This window comes from Loxodonta africana, chromosome 16 (genome assembly GCF_030014295.1).
Source record: "Loxodonta africana isolate mLoxAfr1 chromosome 16, mLoxAfr1.hap2, whole genome shotgun sequence".
Lineage (NCBI taxonomy): Eukaryota > Metazoa > Chordata > Mammalia > Proboscidea > Elephantidae > Loxodonta > Loxodonta africana.
In genome coordinates, this window is record NC_087357.1 from 70,963,904 (window position 1) to 70,976,310 (window position 12,407).

A 12,407-nucleotide genomic window follows, 5' to 3' on the forward strand; every position below is an offset into this window, starting at 1 on the left:
AAGGAAGCAGTGGCATGTGAAAGGGATTTTTTTTTGTTGTTGTTCTTGCTTTTGGATGATCTCCTGTTCAGTTTGCTGAGAATCAGGCAGTTTTCAAACAGAGCCCCTCGACCAGAGAGTTGTGGGGTTAGGCAAATGAATGGGATTTTTCAGTGAACAAAGATTCTTAAGTTTTATAAACTTGTTTCTGAAACTAGTGAAAGTTCCCAAATAAACCTGGATATCCCAAGACTTCTGTTGTCAAAGTTACCTTAAATTTCTTAGAATATTACTTCTTTCTTCATTGTTTACCAGAGTTTTATCTTTTTTTTTCCCCAATGCTGGAAGCATAGAGATGAAGCAAAGGAATTATTTTCCATTCCTTAAATGTATTCTAAAGATTTATGAATTGCTGCTTCAGATTCCCTGTTTTTACACCTGTTTCAGCTTACCATGTGGTTATAAAATATTCAATATTTTCTTTCTCTGAAAAAAGATGGTTATATTTCAGAGTTTCTTATAACTAACCTTTTTTTTTTATAACCTGGGTTTATTTGAGGCTACAAGTCATATTCTTTTAAAAGTGCCCTCTTGTCTCAAGGGTCACTACAATTTTCAGCAGCAAAGAATGACCTAAACAAATAAAAAACAAACTCCAGACTTTTCTTTCCTTTTTTGGCATTGTATAAGGTACCCATGTCAGCAGGCTCAGGAGGGCCTTAACCTTTGACATTGACTTTACTTTTTTTATTCTTTTAGGTCTTTCACTACTATCCCTACAGTGGTTGGCAAGATATCGTTTCTACCTCACTCTCCATGTACCATGCCAGTGACATCTTAGCTGCTAGAGTGTGGAGCTGGCCTGTGGGAGTCAAGTAAGTGCCTTTTTTACTATTTGGCATGGTTTTTGCTTACTTTGCAAAGCCATGTAGAGGAGTGTTTTAAGATTAGTTTTTAAAAAGGCACTTGCTTGATCCTTGTGGGCCAACTCTTTGTTCCAGCCTGCTACTGAACACCTGGTAGCTAACATGGGGCTAAATTCAGTGAGGTGACTATTCCAGAATGAAACATTTTTACTAGGGATGGATCTTAAGGGATGATAGATCACATCTCGGCCTGACTTAGACCACTTAGATTGGTAAACATTCCCTGTCCTATCCCAGAATGCATCAGAACTCCTGTGTTTGCCCAAATGGTCACTCTGACCTCCTGGAAACTTATGAGGTTATGGATGGTCAGAGGTCTGCTGGTCCAAACCAGTTGGGTAGCGTGGAAACAGAATAGCTCTTCTGGGAAGGCCTTGACATTTATCTGAATTAATTTGGCTCAATGTATGGAAGAAGTGATTGGATTGGCGTTAGTCAGATTTGGATTTCTCTGTTTTTCGCTAAGTTGCTAAAACCTGGTATTTTACTTTTGCAGGTCACCTTGTAAATTTTGCCTATGTAAATTAACACATCCCCTGTTATGTCATAACAACCATGTAAGGGAGAGTGTTTTCCTGCTCTGTCTTAGGTATTGGTGATGTGACCTGTTCACGCAGGGGAAACTTGAACATTCTCAGGTACGTGAAGATGATGATTCCTTAGCATTTTCCCCCTGCAAAACAAAGCAGAGTTTTTATTTCAGTGTTAACTCACGACGTGGTTTTGTATGATCTACCAGTTGACTTTCTTGTCCCCTTCCCTTCCCCCCAATACTATAGAACAGAGGTTGGCAAACTGTAGCCTGGACTGCTGCCTATTTTTGTAAATAATGTTTTACTGGAACACAGACACACCTAGTCATTTATGTATTGTCTGTGGTTGCTTTTGCACTAAGTGACAGAGTTTTTGCAACAGAGACTGTATGAACCACAAAGCCTAACTCCTTACTTTCTGGCCCTTGAAGAAAAAGTTTGCCAACTCCTGCTGTAGAAGAACCAAACTTAAAGTTTTCTAGAACCACAGTTGATTTCAGATGGTCCTCTAAGGAGGACCTCTAATGAGAAAGCCAAGATCTGTGTCTTACTGCTGACTAAGAAGTAAATATTTGCAATTTATATAGTGGTGGGATTACTAATACAAGGTTAATGAAGTGAAAAGCTATGATGGCAGCCCAACTTAGTTATCTTTTCTTTCACTCATTATATTCTGAACTCTTTTTCATTCTCACTCATTATAGGTGTTCATTCAGTGGCAGGATGTTATTTTTCTTTCTAGAGTCTCTAAAGGCTTTATAGAACAGGTAAGGATAAAAGGTTTAAATAGGAAATCTGGCTCAGCCAAAGAAGTGATGATGAAATGATTTCCCGATTCATGGAAAGAATATTAGAGTTAAGAGGAACTTGCGATCATGGAAATTGAGGACCAGGGAAGTTAGGGAAATGTCCAGTGATCACAGAGCAAATTAGTGTTAGAGCTGAAACTAGGTCTCCTGCCACCTTGCCTGGGGTTCCTTCCACTAAGTCTCATGCTGTCTTTGGGGTTGCTTGTTTTCCCAACTAGCTGTAAGGAACATCTATTTTCCATTTTTCTCCCTGAAGTTAAAACAAAGACTTAAGCTACTAAGGTATAATTTATTGGAGAGTTGATCATACTTGGAGTTTGGGTACTTTTATTTTATCGTTAGAAGAAAACTTTGGGGGTGTTGCTTCTTAATGAATCATTAAGTGTGTGTACTGTATACTGGAATATAAAGGGAAATCTGAGTCTCGTTCATAATTTTATAGGTAGGAACAAAACTAAAATTGGTATAAATAGACTGCTTCCCTCATGTATCTGTGTTTAAGCCCATAGATGGGAAGTGTGTGTGTGTTTGTGTGTCTGTCTGTCTAATGACTTTTAAAGTGCATTTGGGTTACATTCTGAAGGGAGTTTAGCAGATGTGTTGTAGTCTGTAGATTATGTTGCAGTTTTAAATGGATTTTTTAAAATAAGCTTTTTATTTTAGAACAGTTTTAGATTTACAGACAAAATGGGGAGGGTGGTTCAGAGAGTTCTTACATACCTTCCCTTTCCACCTCCCCTCTGGTTTCCCGAATTATTAACATCTTATGTTATATGGTACATTTGTTCCAATTAGTGAACCAATATCAATACATTATTATTAACCAAAGTCCATACTTCATTCAGATTTTCTTAGTTTTTGCCTAATGTCCTCTCTCTGTTCCAGGATTAAATGCATTTTTATTAACATGTTCATTGATGTAGAAGGCACTCCTGTGACCACCTGAAGATTAGAGTAATTCTGAAGTCCCTTTCAGTTTCCAAGAGTCTGATTAAATGAGTAGCTAGACAGGCTTAACTGCTACAGAGTTCTGGTTTGTAACATTTATATGACAATAAGAATGTTATAGAATATAACATTTATATTCTTCTGTAACATGTTGAACAAGTCCTTACTTAACATGTTGAACAAGTTGATGGCACTGGCTCTTCAATTGTTTGTTTTCATCAATTCCATTAAACTCTCTGAAAGGACAAGACAGATTTGGTTAATTCTAACTGTTATCAAAAGTGTCATATGCTAAATTGCTGGTGAAAATATTCTAAAGTACATTGCCTTCTTTGGAAATGGAGTGGATTAACTATCCTAGTTCAATATGTTTGTCCTTCAGAAAGGAGCCATTGAAATCAGCACCTTCCGGTGAATCATTAATCGTTCACATTTCACTATGCCCATTGCCATCGAGTCGATTCTGACTCACAGTGACCCTACAGGACAGAGTAGAAATGCCCTGTTGGGTTTCCAAGGCTGTCAGTCTATAAAAGCCAACTGCCACGTCTTTCTCCTGAGGAGCAACTGGTGGGTTTGAACCACCTGTCTTTCATTTAGCAGCTGAGCACTTTAACCACTATGCCACCAGGGCTTCTCACATTTTCCTATAAAGACCTTAAATTATTTCTTCCTTAAAAGTTTACCAGTTATTTACTAAAATTGGACACATACCTGCCCTGTGACTCAGTAGCTCCATGCCTACATTCATACATGACAGAAATGCATACATATATTCACCAAAAGACATGAACAGAAATGTTCATTGCAGGGCTATCTGCAGTAGTCCAAACTGGAATGATCCAAATGCCTGTCAAAAATAGAATAGGTAAATAAGTTGTGGAATGTCTGCACAGTGGATATCGAACAGCGAAGAGAGTGAATAAAATACAGACTACAGCAACAAATTTCACAAATATAATGTTGAGCAAAAGAAGCTAGACACTAAAGAGTGCGTACTCTATGATTCTACTTAACGTAAATTTCAAAAACGCAAAAATCATCTGTGGTGTCAGAAGTCAGGAGATTGGTTACCTGTGTTGGGGGTGGGGGAAATGTCTGGAAGAGGGCGTGAAGGGGGCTTCTGGGGTGCTAATAATGTTCTGCTTGTTGGTTCGGGTACTGGTTATATGGGTGTGTTCACCTTGGGAAAAGGCATCAAGCTTATATACTCTTCTGTGTGTATGTTATTGTGTTATTAGCCATTGAAAAAAGTATGTGAAAAGTACTAGCGATTCTGAAAATAAAAACCAGATACAAAATTTCTCTGGTAACATTTGAGGTATATATGGAGAACAAGCTGAACAAATTAGCCTCATATCTTAGAATATATAGAATATCATGGGATGATCAGGGAGCCATTGTGGCACTGGTGCTGTTACAGTTTTGTTTGTGTTGTAAACTGAATAAAATAGGTGGTGGTAATGCTTGCTTTTTATTGTAACCAGGTTTTTGGGATGCCTCAGACGAGGACATCTTTTCCTTCATGTTGGTATTTAGTAGACTCTCCAAGGCACAGCCTCCACCCATTCTTCTACAAGAATAAAGGCTGCTAAGCTAAAGCAGTATAGAACCAAGTAGGTGTGCCTTGGGTGTATTGATACGTGCTGGGACGTCCTCTTCCCCACTGAGGGGCTTTGTTAGATCGGTGAATGAACTTCAGTCTTGCATCTCTGTATATTTTACATTCTACTTGACTTTTATGGCATCACCTCAAAATCAGAATGTAGAATTGTCTCCCTAAACGAAGCCCCTTTTTACTACTCATGTTTTTCTTATTGGAACTTTTGTCTCTCCAGTTACTTGAGTTAAAATTAATTTTTAAGCTCTTCCCTTTTCCTTTGCAGCCCTTTTCCACCCCTTTATTTAGTAACTAAATCCCTGTTGGAGTCTGCCTCTTTTGTCTCATTCACTTGGCACTTTGTGTTCCAATTATCGCCACATTTTAAAACTCTTATTGTGTGTCTAAACTTTTGTGATAGCTTTCCTAACTAGCGTCCTTAGCTTTCAGTGTTTTCCCTACAATCAATCCATTTTCTTTCTTCCAGATTTATCTTTCTAAAACCTAATTTATCAAATGATTCCCTACACAAAACTTTGGCTTGACACTACCTTTAAGACTTTATATAGATTCCTTAGTCATATTCATTCAAGGTCTTCTATAATTGAGTTTTACCCTGTCTTTCCATCTTTAATGATAATGCTTTTTTTTTTTTTTACTGTTGTAAAAAATATATACATAACACAGCATTTGCCAATTCAACATATTTTACAGCTACAGCTCAGTGACACCACTTACGTTAATTATGTCATGCAGTCATCACCAGTGCCAGCTGCCAGGTTTTCTATCACCATAAACAGACGTTCAGTGCTTCCTAAACAATGAATGATAATTTTTTTCCTAAATTTTATTTACTTTGTTGTTGTTGAGAATATACACAGCAAAACATACACCAATTGAACAATTTCTCCATGTACAATTTAGTGACATTGATTACATTTTTCCGGTTGTGCAACCATTCTCACTCTCTTTTTCTTAGTTATACCTCCCGTATTAACATAAGTTCACTGTCCTCTAAAGCTCCTGTCTAATCTTTCAAGTTGCTGTTGTCAATTTGATCCCATGTAGGTGGTTCTTAAAGAGCATAATGCTCAAGGCAGACCTTTTGTTTTACTAGTTCAGCTAAACTGTAGTTTGGTTTTAAGATGACTTCAAGGGGTATTTTTGGTTTAAGGTTTAAAGATTGTCTCAGGGCAATATCTTCAAGGGTTCATTCACCCTCCATGGCTCCAGGAAGTTTAGAGTCCATGAAAATTTGTGTCCCGTTCTATATTTTCCCACTTTTGATCAGGATACTTCTATGGAATCTTTGCTCAAAGTGATTAGTAATGGTAGCTGGACATCATCCAGTTCTTCTGGCCTCGTGGCAAAGGAGGCAGTTGTTTGTGGAGGCAATTAGCCACACATTCCATATCCTGCTCCTGCCCCTGATGCTCTTCCTTCCTCTGTTGCTCCAGGTGAATAGAGACCAGTTGTTGTGCTCTGGATGGCCACTTGGAAGCTTTTAAGATCCCAGGCACTAGGTATCGAACTAGTGCATAGAACAGATGCACTAAATACATTATTAGGCCAATTAATTGGGATGTTCCGTGAAACCATGACCCTTAACCTCCAAATCATGGAACCAAATCCGTGAAGTGTTCGGTTGTACATAAAGCAGCCTCAGCAGCTATCTTTTTTTTTTTTTTGTCATTGTTGTAAATATATCTGTCACACAACTTTTGCCAGTTCAACTTTTTACAGGTACACAGCTTATTGACAGCAATTATAATAATTGACTGTGCAACCCTACTCTTAATCAATTTCCCATGATCATTAATGCCCCTTCCCTCTGCCCTAGGTAACCGCTAATAAACTGTGGTCTCTGTACATTTGCCTATCTTGTTTTTTTATGTAAGTGAGGTTACACAACCTTTGTCCTTTTGTGATTGGCTAATTTTGCTCACCATAATGTCTTCAAGCACCATCCATACTGTAGCATGTATCAAGACTTCATTTCTCCTGCTGGATGAGTAGTATTCCATTTTATGTATATGCACTGCATTTTGTTTATCCATTCATCTCTTGATGAGCATTTAGGTTGTTTCCACCTTTGGGCTATTGTGAATAGTGCTGCAGTGAACATTCGTGTACAAGTCTGTTCTTCTTGTCTTTTGGGTACATACCTGGAAGTAGAATTGCTGGGTCATACGGTGGTTTTATTTTTAGTTTTTTTGAGGAGCTGCCACACTGTTTTCCACAACAGCTATATCTTTTTGCATTCCCACCAGCAATGGATAAGGCTACCAGTTTTTCTACATTCTTGCCAATTTTTGTTAATTTCTGTTTTTTTTAATCTTAGCCATCCTAGTAGGAATGAAATGGTATCTCATTGTGGTTTTGATTTGTTTCTCTCTGATGTCTGATGATGCTGCGTACCTTTTCATGTGTCTGATGGCCGTTCGAATGACCTCTTTGGTGAAATGTCTGTTCGAGACCTTTGCCCATTTTGTTGTTGTTGTTAGGTGCCATTGAGTCGGTCCCAACTCATAGCTACCCTGTGCACAACAGAATGAAACGCCGCCCGGTCCTGCGCCATCCTTACAATTGTTGTTATGCTTGAGCTCGTTGTTGCAGCCACTGTGTCAGTCCACCTTGTTGAGAGTCTTCCTCTTTTCCGCTGACCCTGTACTCTGCTAAGCATGATGTCCTCCTCCAGGGACTGATCGCTCCTGACAACATGTCCAAAGTATGTAAGACGCAGTCTCGCCATCCTTGCTTCTAAGGAGCATTCTGGTTGTACTTCTTCCAAGACAGATTTGTTCGCCACGTCTGTCAGTTTGTGACGTAGATGGAGTAAAGCTTTTGGGACCTTCCTTTGCTGATGTGGCACGACTCAAAATGAAAAGAAACAGCTGCAAACAACCATTAATAATCGGAACCTGGAATGTACAAAGTATGAATCTAAGAGAACTGGAAATCGTCAAAAATGAAATGGAACGTGTAAACATCAATACCCTAGGCATTAGTGAGCTGAAATGGACTGGTATTGGCCATTTTGAATAGGACAGTCATATAGTCTGCTATGCTGGGAATGACAGCTTGAAGAGGAATGGTGTTGCAATTCATCGTCAAAGAGAATATTTCAAGACCTATCCTGAGGTACACCGCTGTCAGTGATAGGATAATATCCATACGCCTACAAGGAAGACCAGTTAATATGACTACTGTTCAAATTTACACACCACCCACAAAGGCCAAAGATGAAAAAATAGAAGATTTTTATCAGCTGCTGCAATCTGAATTGATTGCCCATTTTATCATTGGGTTATTGGTCCTTTTGTTAAGTTGTTTAGGTTTTATATATATTTTGGTTATTAAATTGTCATCAGATATATGATTTCTGAAGATACTCTCAGTAGCTTGTCTTTTCATTTTTTGGTAAAGTCTTTTGATGAACAGAAGTTTTTAATTTTTATGAGGTCCCATTTATTTATTTTGTCTTTTGCTCTTGGTGTTTTTATTATATTAGATAATCCATTGTTAAAAGCTAGGCCTGAAAAGGTTGGTGTTACCTTTTTGTAAGCATGATGTGAGGGCGACGTCTGATCTCCTTTTAACTTCACAAGGGGAGAGGAGAATCAATATCAACAGCCCAAGGCTGATTGCTATGAGGTGGTGGTCAGACACACCTCCTCTCGCTAGCCTTTTTTTTTTTTAACCAGTTCTGGCCACCAACCGTCCCTCCCACAGCACTCTATTTCTCTACTGAGTTCGACAATTCATTGTAGTGGCTACACAGAACTCAGAGGCCATACTCAGGATCATGGGGTTTATTAGGGAAGTAACAGGTTACAGTTCAGGTTTAGGAATGCTCGGGATACAGTTCATCCACCAGGACAGCTTCTTCCCAGCTGTGCCTACAGGCTCGCCTCTCTCTGGCCCTTGTCCTCTATCCCGTTTGGGTAAGTGTTACAACGCTATTTTAGCTCTGCTGGTAAGTGTCCAGAGGCACCCTAGTCTGCCAGTAAGCCTCGATCCGAAGTTGCTCAGCTCTAGCTTCATGGGTCAGCAAACCTAGCTTTACCACATGCCCAGAGGCACCCTGCTCCACCAGTGAACCTCCTGCCCGAAGGCACTCAGCTTTCTCACTCTCTGCGTCAGGCCACCTCCTGCCAGTCTCCTGGTTCTGCTGCTGCTGTTTCTCTGCTGCCATTTCTCACCATCTTTGGTGTTAACATCTCTCTCAGTCTCCTGGTTCCAGGAGCTTCTCAGCACGGGGATCCTGAGTACAAAAGATGCACTCCACTTTGGGCTCTTCTTGTTTGATGGTGATGAGATCTTCCCTCCCACCTCTGAGATGCTCATTTTAAGCCTGGCAGGATGACAAAATTGACCTGTCCCTTTGTTAGGGTTCCCTATACCTTATTTGCATAATCACTTTGGTGGGAGTTATAAGACCATGATGAGGAAGGCCATATAAAAGCGATCCATAGCACTGCAGTTTTCTTGTAAGAATTTTATGATTTAAGTTTGCACATTTAGGTCCTTAAACCATTTTGAATTTGTTTTTGTCCATGGTGTGAGGCATGGGCCCTGTTTCATTTTTCTGCAAGTGGAAATCCAGTTTTCCCAGCACATTTATTGAAGAGACTCTTCTTCCCCCATCGAATGGACTTAACATGCTTGTCAAACATCAGTTGACCATAGATGTGTGGGTTTATTTCTGTACTGTCAATTCTATTCCATTGGTCTGTGTGTCTATTGTTATACTAATACCAGGCTGTTTTGATTACTGTAGCTGTATGGTATGTTTTTAAATCAGGAAATGTGAGTCTTCCTACTTTATTCTTCTCTTTCAACATGGTTTTAGCTGTTCGGGGTCTCTTGCCATTCCATATAAAGTTGAGGATTGATTTTTCTATTTCTGTGAAGATCGGTGTTGGAATTTTGATTGGGGTTGTGTTGAATCTGTAGGTCGCTTTGGGTAGTATTGACATCTTAACAATATTAAGTTTTCCAATCCATGAACATGGAACATCTTTCCATTTATTTAAGTTTCATCAAGTCTCTTTCAGCAGTGTTTTATAATTTTCATTGTATAAGTCCTTCATGTCTGTGGTTGGATTTATTGCTAGGTATTTTATTCTCTTAGATGTTATTGTAAATGGAATTGTTTCCTTAATTTCCCTTTCAGATTTCTTATTGCTGGTGTGTAGAAACCCAGCTGAATTTTGTTGCTGACCTTGTACCCTGCAGCTTTCCCAGATTCCTCTTTTAGCTCTAGAAGTTTTCTTGTGAACTCTTTGGGTTTTTCTATGTATAGAATCATATCATCTGCTGAATAGAGATAATTTTACTTCTTTTCCAACCTGGATACCTTTTGTTTCTTTTTCTTGTCCTTTTGCTCTGGCTAGGATTTCTGATACAATATCAAATAGAAGTAGTGAGAACAGGCACCCTTGTCTTGTTCCTAATTTCGAGGGGAAGGCTCTTAGTCTTTCTCTGTTAAGTATGATGTTGGCTGTTGGCTTTTCATATATGCCCTGAATCATACGGAGGAATTTCCCTTTATTCCATTATTCTTTAGGGTTTTCATTAAGAAACGGTGTTGGATTTTGTCGGATGCTTTTTATGCATCCATAGAGATGATCATGTGGTTCTTTTCCTTTGTTCTGTTGATGTGGTGTATTTTGTTAATTGATTTTCTAATATTTAACCATCTCTGCATTCCTGGAATAAATAGCACTTGGTCATGGTGTATGACTCTTAATATTCTGTAGGATTCTGTTTGCTAGTATTTTGTTGAGGATTTTTGCATCTATATTCGTACGAGATATTGGCCTGTAGTCTTCTTTTCTTGTAATATCTTTGTCTTGTTTTGGTATCAGGGTTATGTATGCTCCATAGAACGAATTAGGGGGTACTCCTTCTTTATCTTTTGCAATATTTTTTTTTTATTAACTTTTATTAAGCTTCAAGTGAACGTTTACAAATCCAATCAGTCTGTCACATGTAAGTTTACATACATCTTACTCCGTACTCCCACTTGCTCTCCCCCTATTGAGTCAGCCCTTTCAGTCTCTCCTTTCGTGACAATTTTGCCAGCTTCCCTCTCTCTCTATCCTCCCATCCCCCCTCCAGACAAGAGATGCCAACACAATCTCAAGTGTCCACCTGATTTAATTAGCTCACTCTTCATCAGCATCTCTCTCCCACCCACTGACCAGTCCCTTTCATGTCTGATGAGTTGTCTTCGGGGATGGTTCCTGTCCTGTGCCAACAGAAGGTCTGGGGACCATGGCCGCCTGGATTCCTCTAGTCTCAGTCAGACCATTAAGTATGGTCTTTTTATGAGAATCTGGGGTCTGCATCCCACTGATCTCCTGCTCCCTCAGGGGTTCTCAGTTGTGCTCCCTGTCAGGGCAGTCATCGATTGTGGCCGGGCACCAACTAGTTCTTCTGGTCTCAGGATGATGTAGGTCTCTGGTTCATGTGGCCCTTTCTGTCTCTTGGGCTCTTAGCTGTCGTGTGACCTTGGTGTTCTTCATTTTCCTTTGCTCCAGGTGGGTTGAGACCAATTGATGCATCTTAGATGGCCGCTTGTTAGCATTTAAGACCCCAGACGCCACATTTCAAAGTGGGATGCAGAATGTTTTCATAATAGAATTATTTTGCCAATTGACTTAGAAGTCCCCTCAAACCATGTTCCCCAGACCCCCGCCCTTGCTCCGCTGACCTTTGCAGCATTCATTTTATCCAGGAAACTTCTTTGCTTTTGGTCTAGTCCAATTGAGCTGACCTTCCATGTATTGAGTGTTGTCCTTCCCTTCACCTAAAGCAGTTCTTATCTACTAACTAATCAGTAAAATACCCTCTCCCTGCCTCCCTCCCTCCCTCCCTCCCTCCCTCCCCCCCCCTCGTAACCACAAAAGTATGTGTTCTTCTCAGTTTTTACTATTTCTCAAGATCTTATAATAGTGGTCTTATACAATATTTGTCCTTTTGCCTCTGACTCATTTCACTCAGCATAATGCCTTCCAGGTTCCTCCATGTTATGAAATGTTTCAGAGATTCCTCACTGTTCTTTATCGATGCGTAGTATTCCATTGTGTGAATATACCACAATTTATTTACCCATTCATCTGTTGATGGACACCTTGGTTGCTTCCAGCTTTTTGCTATTGTAAACAGAGCTGCAATAAACATGGGTGTGCATATATCTGTTTGTGTGAACGCTCTTGTATCTCTAGGGTATATTCCGAGGAGTAGGATTTCTGGGTTGTATGGTAGTTCTATTTCTAACTGTTTCAGATAACGCCAGATAGATTTCCAAAGTGGTTGTACCCTTTTACATTCCCACCAGCAGTGTATAAGAGTTCCAATCTCTCCGCAGCCTCTCCAACATTTATTATTTTGTGTTTTTTGGATTAATGCCAGCCTTGTTGGTGTCAGATAGAATCTCATCGTAGTTTTAATTTGCATTTCTCTAATGGCTAATGATCGGGAGCATTTTCTCATGTATCTGTTGGCTGCCTGAATATCTTCTTTAGCGAAATGTGTGTTCATATCCTTTGCCCACTTCTTGATTGGGTTGTTTGTCTTTTTGTGGTTGAGTTTTGACAGAATCATG

At 39.6% G+C, this 12,407-nt stretch overlaps 1 protein-coding gene and 1 long non-coding RNA gene across 3 annotated transcripts in view; both read left to right on the forward strand.

The window, feature by feature from the left end:
- The window catches only part of LOC135227945 (uncharacterized), a 32,715-nt gene extending 21,046 nt beyond the window's left edge, over positions 1-11,669 (forward strand). Inside the window, exons 2-3 of one of the 2 annotated variants that reach the window (XR_010318124.1) lie at positions 739-854; positions 1,402-11,669. This is a non-coding gene — a long non-coding RNA (uncharacterized LOC135227945). The remainder of the gene's footprint in view (positions 1-738; positions 855-1,401) is intronic. The other variant, XR_010318125.1, reaches the window with a different exon arrangement.
- Positions 1-12,407, forward strand: part of MCU (mitochondrial calcium uniporter) — a 236,815-nt gene that overhangs the window by 21,730 nt on the left and 202,678 nt on the right. The window lies entirely within an intron of this gene.